This window comes from Triticum aestivum, chromosome 7D, assembly GCF_018294505.1.
Source record: "Triticum aestivum cultivar Chinese Spring chromosome 7D, IWGSC CS RefSeq v2.1, whole genome shotgun sequence".
NCBI lineage: Eukaryota > Viridiplantae > Streptophyta > Magnoliopsida > Poales > Poaceae > Triticum > Triticum aestivum.
The window spans coordinates 256,591,695-256,599,590 of NC_057814.1; positions in this window are offsets into that span (position 1 = coordinate 256,591,695).

Consider the following 7,896-nt stretch of genomic DNA (forward strand, 5'->3'; position numbering starts at 1 on the left):
AACCCTCCCACTCGGGGGCTTAGCTGCAGTCCAGTACTCGCCTAAGTTTGAAAAATCCTACCGAGTGGTGACCAACCCTCCCACTCGGGGGCTTAGCTGCAGTCCAGTGCTTGCCTAAGTTTGAAAAATCCTACCAAGTGGTGAGCAACCCTCCCACTCGGGGGCTTAGCTACAGTCCAGTACTCGCCTAAGTTTGAAAAATCCTACCGAGTGGTGAGCAACCCTCCCACTCGGGGGCTTAGCTGCAGTCTAGTACTCGCCTAAGTTCGAAGTCCATCCCCATTCGCAAGGACGACGAGGTGTAGGTCGGCTGCAACCTTCTCCTTCAGAGCTGCGCCACAAGTACAACGTGCGCTCCATCCCTATCCGCAAGGACGACGAGGTGCAAGTCGACTGCAACCTTCTCCTTCGGAGCTGCGCCATAAGTACAACGTGCGCTCCACCCTTATCCGCAAGGGCGATGAGGTGCGGGTCGACTGGAGCATCAACTTCAGAGCTGCATCTCAAGCACAAAGATTGTTCCGTGTGAAGAACAAATTCCACTCGAAAACAAATACAAGCATATTCAAAGATAAATCAAGTTCAGATAAATCCTAAAGTTCAAGACCACGGATCAAAGTACTCGGGCATTCAACCCGAAGGAGTTTAACGGTTACAAAATCACTCGGCATTCCGAGGCAAATTTAAGGCAGAGCATAAAAGTTTGTTCACTCCGCAGGAGGAGGGCTGGCAGGCTCGACGAATTCATCCAGGTCGATCCCGTCAGCAATCCGAGTGGCAGCAGCAATGAAAGTCTCCCTGAAGGACTGGAAGTCATGCCTTTTGGTGTTAGCAACTTTAATCGCCGCCAGCTTCTCTTCCCGAGATTCTCGACAGTGGAAGCGAACCAGAGATAGAGCCACATCAGCGCCGCACCGGGCAGAAGACTTCTTCCATTCTTGAATTCGACTGGGAGCTTCATTGAGCCGAGCCATCATAGACTCGAGGTCATTCTGAAGTGTTGCCATGGGCCAGAGAGCTGTGTCAATCCGCGACATCGCGACTTTCAGTCGGGCGAGATAATCGACAACACCAGTGATGCGGGATTCCAGTCGGAGCACGTTCATGGCAGCTTCATCCTTCACTGGAGAGTTGATGGGGTCCAAGCTTGGTTCAATTTGCTCGGTCTCTTCCTCGAAGTCCCGGCAAAACTCTGCATACACAATTCAAGGGTAAGCCAATGACGATATGTCGAGTCGACAAGAACAAACCAGTCGGATCAAAGGAAACACCTTCAAGCATGAAGAACAACTTCTTAGCAAGGCTTCCCAGATAATTCTCCAGATCGTTCCTCCTGCGGGCAATACCTTCCATCTTCTCGTTCAGATTTTCCTTGTCCTTCTTCAGGCGAGCCGCTTCCTTATTGGCTTCGTCAAGGGCAGTTTTCAGCCCGGAGTTTTCTTCCTCCAATTTGCCGACTGAAGCCAACTTCTGTTCAGCGAGCGCGGTTTTCTCATCAGCTTTTTTCTACGCGGCCGCCAGATCTTGATCCTTTTTCGCCAGAGCTTGGTTCAGTTTCTCTGAAAGAAATAATGTTGGATTCAGAAAAAAGTAGAATGAAATCCGGTTCAGGGAAAACTTAGTCGACAGGTCTTCTTTACCAGCGGTGTCATCCTTGGCCTTCTGCAGTTCTGTCTTGGCCAGCTCCAGATCGAGGTTGAGCTGAATCTGCTGCTTCTCCAGGTCAGCAAAACGAGCTCCAAGATCACAAGATTTCTGCAACCAAAGAACAGGTCAGTCGACTGGTGAAAAGATTGGTTATTTCGGAGAGGTAAAAGGATAAAGCCAACAAATTCTAAGACTACTGCCAAATCAAACATCCAACAGTAGTCTCGGGGACTACACCCAGTGGGTGCACTTAGCGTGCCCCCACTGGTTCAGTTTACACTCGACAAGGCCTGTCCAGCACGAGTGCAAAAAAACACTGATTCAAAGTTCCACTCGACATGGCCCGACCAGACCGAGTGAAGAAATTCAAATTCTAATGCTCAGACCATAGCCGACTGCCCGCAGTCAATTATGGTCTCGGGGACTACACCCAGTGGGTGCACTCAGCGTGCCCCCACTGGTCAAAAGATCTACACCCAGTGGGTGCACTCAGCGTGCCCCCACTGGTTCAAAGTTCCACTCGACATGGCCCGACCAGACCGAGTGAAGAAATTCAAATTCTGATGCTCAGACCATAGTCGACTGCCCGCAGTCAATTATGGTCTCAGGGACTACACCCAGTGGGTGCACTCAGCGTGCCCCCACTGGTCAAAAGATTCAATTGACAACAACATTATCAGCTCAAAGTGCGAATATGTTCAGTGACAAATCAAAACACCCAGTGGGTGTACAGATGCAAGGCGCAGACAGATGCAAAGATTCTTGGAAAGAAAGTTTTCAGGTACCATATCCTAACAGAACAAGCCAGAAGAGTCAGTCGACGATCTACTAACCTGGACGTTGCTCTGGAGAGCGGAGCTGGCATCATAAGCAGCTTGGCTGGCTTCCCGCACCATCTTCATCTTCTCCATCATAATGCCCGCCTGGCGTATAGCCTCTTTTGCAGCACCCACTTGGTCCTCTGGGACATGATGTGTAGCAAAAGTGAAGGTGGATCGGTGGGAGTCTGTGCAGCTGACGAGGAAGGCCGAGCACTCGACAGCGGTATGGCGAAGGAGACGGAAGTCCGATTGGCATCGCCGGCGTCCTGAATTACCGGTTCCGCCACCGGTGTCGATTGAAGCGTCTTGCCAGCAGACGTTTTCCTGTTTCTTCTCCCCAAGGGCCTCTGTGGCTCGTCCTCGTCGTCGTAGGGGAGGTCAATGACGTTGAGGGCTGTAAAAAGATCAGTCGCCAAAGTTTCATCACCCGATTGGATATAGCACAGTTCAATCGACAAATCAAAGACAAAATCACGAGGATTGTACCCGGATTGGAGGTCACCGCATCTTCCATTTCCTCATCCTCGTTCTTATAAGTAGAGGTCCCAGAGGTAGCGACACTGCCAGTTTCAAGATTCATTCGGTCAAACCAAGGGAAAAATAAACAGCACAGAACGTCGAGTAAAAGCGAAAGAAGAACACTCATGCAGAAGCAACAGGAACGTCAATTTTGATTCTCGGCAGGGCCTTCCGAGTCTTCTGCACTACAACCTTGGACTGCTTTGGAGCTTTTTCAGTTGGTGCCGGAGAGGACGTCCCAGGACGCTTTGACGACTGCCCGGTCTGAACGGTCGCCTTGTCACGGGCGCTCGTCGGGTCGTGAGTAAGTTTGGATCGCCTTTCCCTGCGGGGAGGAGAGTCGACCTCTTCTTCGTCACTCGGGTCGTCGCTCTCCTCGTCCCCCTCTCCGTCGGAATGCCACTCAGCCGCTTTCACCTCCGCTTGCCTCCCCCTCCGGGTCCTGCTCCTGCTCTCCGTTGGGCATCGAATACATTTCAGTAAGGGCCTAGAAGAAAACAAGCAAGACAAAGTCAGTCGGTGAAGCATAAACAGTTGCATGTTAAATCAAGATGACACTCGGTAATTCAGAATCGGACCTTGTCTGGTTCGTAGGATTGGTCAAGTGGAGGGATTCTCCTGGCTCCTCTGGGGTTATCCTTGTTGCCAGTGATACTCCTCAACCACTTCTCCACCGTATCCTCGTCGACTTCTTCTGGGTGCACTCGAGTGGAATCTTTAATGCCCGAATACATCCACATCGGATGGTCGCGGGCTTGAAGTGGCTGAATGCGTCATCTGAGGAAGACTTCCAGCAGATCCATTCCAGTTACACCCTCACGGATGAGATAGACCACTCGCTCAACCAGCACTTTCACCTCCGCTTTCTCCCCTGGAGTCACTTTCAAGGCGGAGGGCTTCTCTACGCGAGCCATAGAAAAAGGAGGAAGTCCGGTCGACTGACCTGGAGTCGGCTGGTCTTTGCAGTAAAACCAGGTCGACTGCCAACCTCGTACTGACTCAGGAAGAGTTATGGTTGGGAAAGAGCTCTTACCCCTCATCTGAATCCCAAGACCCCCACACATCTGGATCACCTGAGTCCTCTCGTCACTCGGGTTAGCCTTTTTGACCGACTGGGAGCGACATGTGAAAATGTGCTTGAAGAGACCCCAGTGTGGTCGACAACCCAAGAAGTTTTCACACAGAGACACGAAAGCAGCAAGATATATGATGGTGTTGGGGGAAAAGTGATGAAGTTGTGCTCCAAAGAAATTCAAGAAAGCCCGGAAAAAAGGATGCGGAGGCAGAGAAAATCCACGGTCGATGTGAGTGGCAAGGAGGACGCACCCACCCTCCCGCGGTCGAGGTTCGGTCTCATCCTCCGGGAGCCGCGCCGATCCGTGAGGAATCAGCCCCTCCTCCGCCAGATCATCGAGGTCGTCCTGGCTGATCGTCGACCGGATCCAGTCGCCATGGATCCAGCCGCGCGGCAAACCGGACCGTGACGAGGATCCGCCCCGGCTGGACTTTTTCCCCTTCGCCTTCGCCGTCGCCTTCTTCGCGCGCTCCAGAGCCACCATCTTGTCTTTCCCCATCGCCGTGGGCGGAGCTCGAACGGAGCGGCGGCGCTAGGGTAGGAGCAGGCGCAATGGGGGAAACTGAGAAGGGAGAAGAAGAATGAGGACGCACTGTTCAAAAACCCCGGTCCGGCGCCTTATATGGGGTTGCTTCCGAGTGACTGACCTGTAGGCCCGGGCAATCTTATCAAATCCCGCAACAGTCGCGCGCGTGATACGTGGCAAAAAAAGGCGGCGCGGGAATCGAGGCAGCCTTGCCTTATCCAGCCCAATTACTGCGGCCTCCTCCGCCCCGCGCGCTTCCCGAAATTCGAATCCCGCGAGATCCGCGGGCAGCAGAACAACTTGTCAGAAGGAAGATCTCCACCACATTAGCACTCGGATCTCTTCCAGCAAAAGTTCACTTGACAAAACCAGGAATGGATCAAGGCGACGGAAAAAGAAGTTGGTGTCACCACCTCGGTTCGTTGATCCAAAACAAGACACACCCGAAGCGCGAAAAATGAGTCGGAAGTATTTTCAACTCCTTCTCCACTCAAACCCTGATCCATTTGGGGGCTAATGATGAGGACATGTACCTAGGGTAGGGTCACAGGCCTGACCTAAATACCTTCCTCAAGGACATCACTCTAAAGCCAGAAGCATTCGAGGGGTACCGTCACCCACTCGACCAGAAACATTTCCACTCGGAGGAGTCAAGATCACTCGACCGTAACAAGAAACACTCGACGGACAAAAGACCTAAAGTCACTCTACACAGCAACGGTCGAGCATTAACTCCTAGACTTAATAGCCATTTATAACACTTTATTACGGACGTTACCAGTAACGCCCCCCTCTTGATGTACCTTAAATCCCTTGTAACGTGGGCTGGCCGGGGTGCTGGCGCACTCTATATAAGCCACCCCCCTCCACATGCACAAGGGTTCGCACCCCCTGTAACACACACGCATATAATCCAGTCGACCGCCTCCGGGCTCCGAGACGTAGTGCTGTTACTTCCTCCGAGAAGGGCCTGAACTCGTAAAACTCGTGCGTACCGCTTCTCCATAGCTAGGATCTTGCCTCTACATCCCTACCCCCCATTCTACTGTCAGACTTAGAACCACGACAGTCGGTCCCACCAAGATTCCTAACGTTCATATTTTGAATTGAATCGGTCTCACCAAGTTCTCCTATTCGGTCTGACCAAGTTGGGTCAAATGTGTGTAACGGTTGGATTTTGTGTGGAGGCTATATATACCCCTCCACTCCCTTCTCTATTCAAGAGAGAGCCATCAGAACGTGCCTACACTTCCACTACTCATTTTCTGAGAGAGAACCACCTACTCATGTGTTGAGACAAGACATTCCAATCCAACCACAAGAATCTTGATGTCTAGCCTTCCCCAAGTTGCTTTCCACTCAAATCATCTTTCCACCATAGCCAAATCTGTGAGAGAGAGTTGAGTGTTGGGGAGACTATCATTTGAAGCACAAGAGCAAGGAGTTCATCATCAACACACCATCTATTACCTTTTGGAGAGTGGTGTCTCCTAGATTGGTTAGGTGTCACTTGGGAGCCTCCGACAAGATTGTGGATTTGAACCAAGGAATTTGTAAGGGCAAGGAAATCGCCTACTTCGTGAAGATCTACACGAGTGAGGCAAGTCCTTCGTGGGTGGAGCCCTCCGTGGACTCGCGCAACCATTACCCTTTGTGGGTTGAAGTCTCCATCAACGTGGACGTACTATAGCACCACCTATCAGAACCACGCCAAAAATCTCCGTGTCTACATTGTGTTTGCCTTCTCCAAACCCTTCCCTTTACCTTCATATGCAATGTTTTACTTTCCGCTGCTACACTCTTAGAATTGCATGTGTAGGCTGATTGCTTGACTTGTGCTAAGTTGCTAAAATCTGCCAAGACTTAAAATTGGGAAAATGCTAGATTTTTATTTGGTCAAGTAGTCTATTCACGCCCCCCTCTAGACCTACTTTCGATCCTACACCGACCTTACATGTCCAGAATGCCCGGCACCTACCATACCTAGTCCATATGTGGCGTAGATATGAGGACGCCCGGACGCATCCGTCACGTCGGATCCAGCCCACTCTAACCCACTCCGACCCCCACAAATATGCATTGATGTCCGCATCCCGGACCAAACCCTAGTCAGTCCACTTCACTCCACTTCCAGTCCAGTCCACTCTTCCCCCAAGCTCCTCTCCGGCCTTCTTCGCCATGGCGGGCAGTGGATCCGAGCTTGACATCTCCGATTTCGTCAATTGGGACATTGTCTCGTGTGGGGCGAGGGGGTAGGCTGTTCGGCTGGCTCTTCGCTGGTCCTTGGAGGAAACCCCAACTCCGTAGTTCGAGTCGCTCCGAGTCTAAGGTCAATGCTGCCAGACGGGAACGATCGTAGATGCGTCGAGGACCAGCGTGCCCGCCGGGTGAGGGAGAAAGCATGGCAAGCCGCGGAGGCTGAGTAGCATGTCATGTTGGATAAGACTGAGGATGCCATGCATGCCCGCATCCTCGCGAAGCGGCAACCCTGGGCAGCGCTTACCCTCAAAAAGGAGCAAAACCGAGCCCCCAAAGAGGAGGAGGCCGGTAACGGATCGGGAAGCTCCGACAGTGAGCAGACCTGGCTCGATCCATATTGCGTCTTCGATCGCTACTTTCATGAGAAGACAGGAAGGGCAAGGACGGTCATGGGTGAACTTTCTCCATAGCCATATAATTCATAACTGAACATGCCAACTTTTGGTAGTTCGATGGCATGTATGAACTCCCCTATGCTATGAGTGTATTGATCTAGATGAACCACGTTTGTTAGTTTAATATTGCATGACATTGTATGGATTTAAGAATTTGCTAAATGAGGAGATTGTGGACGAGTCATTTGAGGGGTGACCGGTCACGGTCATCGGACGCGTCCAGGCACGTTTGTGGATGTTTACGGGCTCACTTTTGCTACGTCCAGTTGTAGATGCTCTCACAAGACGTGTTTCGTAGGCTGCATCCAGCCAACCAGGGCCTTCAGACACAAATTTGGTTTGTTTGATTGCCTAGCGAACAAGCACCCATGGGACTGTGTGAAGAAAAACAATTGTTTTTCAAAGCCTAGCTCCAGCGAGTGTCATGCATCCCCCTGTACGCACTGGGAAGCGCGGGAGAATGAGACGTATCGTATTAATTAACCATTACTCTCACGCCTCTCTCCCATTACAACCCAAACCTCATTCACACATCTCTCTCTCCCTCCCTTTGATCTTACTGATGGCCTGCTCCACCACCGTGTTGCCTGAATCCTTTCCCCGTCGGGGATGGGCGATGGCAACCACAAACGTTGGGTCAGGGTCGTCGCCGTC